Source organism: Monodon monoceros, unplaced genomic scaffold (assembly GCF_005190385.1).
Source record: "Monodon monoceros isolate NGI ecotype Baffin Bay Population unplaced genomic scaffold, NGI_Narwhal_1 Super_Scaffold_18, whole genome shotgun sequence".
Classification (NCBI taxonomy): domain Eukaryota; kingdom Metazoa; phylum Chordata; class Mammalia; order Artiodactyla; family Monodontidae; genus Monodon; species Monodon monoceros.
In genome coordinates this window covers 30,787,073-30,788,347 of record NW_021703774.1, presented here as the reverse complement: position 1 = coordinate 30,788,347, position 1,275 = coordinate 30,787,073, and positions in this window count along the sequence as shown.

The following is a 1,275-nucleotide window of genomic DNA, read 5'->3' as shown; positions in this document are numbered from 1 at the left end:
ACTTTAAGTTTTGTTTATTTTTCTTTTTCTAATTCTTTTAGGTGGTAGGTTAGGTTGTTTATTTGAGATTTTTCTTGTTTTTTGAGGAAAGCCTGTATCTCTATGAACTTTCCTCTAATACCTGCTTTTGCTGCACCCCATAGATTTTTTATTGTTGTGCTTTCATTGTCATTTGTCTCAAGGTATTTTTTAATTTCCTTTTTGCTTTCCTCATTGACCCATTGGTTTTTTAGTAGCATGTTATTTAGTCTCCAAGCAATCTTTTTTTTCTCATTTCTTTTTCTGTGATTGATTTCTAGTTTCATGCCATTGTGTTCAGAAGAGAGGCTTGAAATAATTTCTATACTCTTAAATTTGTTGAGGTTTGTTTTGTGCCCTAGTACAATCAATCAATCCTAGTTGATTGATTCAATCCTCTAGTGGTCAATCCTAGAGAATGTTCCATGTGCACTTGAAAAGAATGTGTATTCTGCTTTTTCTTTTTTTGACGTAATATCCTGAAAATATCAATTAAATCTAACTGTTCTATTGTATCATTTAGGATCTCTGTTGCCTTACTGATTTTCTGTCTCGAAGATCTGTCCATTGATGTGAGTGGGGTGTTAAATCTCCTACTATTATTGCATTCCTGTCATTTTCTTCTTTTATGTATGTTAGCATTTTTTTAAATGTACTTGGGCACTCCTATATTAGGTGCATATATGTTGATGAGTGTAAAATCCTCTTTTTGTATTGATCCTTTTATCAATATATAGTGTCCTTCTTTATCTTTCTTTATGGCCTTTGTTTTAAAGTCTATTTTGTCTAATATGTGTATTGTGAACCCTGCTTTCTTGTCATTTCTATTTCCATGAAATATCTTTTTTTATCCCCTCACTTTCAATCTATGTGTCTCCTTTGCCCTAAAGTGGGTCTCTTATAGGCAGCATATTGTAGGCTCTTGTTTTTCTTTCCAGTCTGCCAGTCCACGTCTTTTGATTAGAGTACTTAGTCTGTTGACATTTAAGGTAATTATTGACAAACATGTATTTATTGCCATTTTATTTTATTTATTTATCTTTAACATCTTTATTGTAATATAATTGCTTTACAATGGTTTGTTAGTTTCTGCGTTATAACAAAGTGAATCAGTTATACATATACATATGTTCCCATATCTCTTCCCTCTTGTGTCTCCCTCCCTCACACCCTCCCTATCCCACCCCTCTAGGTGGTCACAAAGCACTGAGCTGATCTCCCTTTGCCATGCGGCTGCTTTCCACTAGCTATCCATTT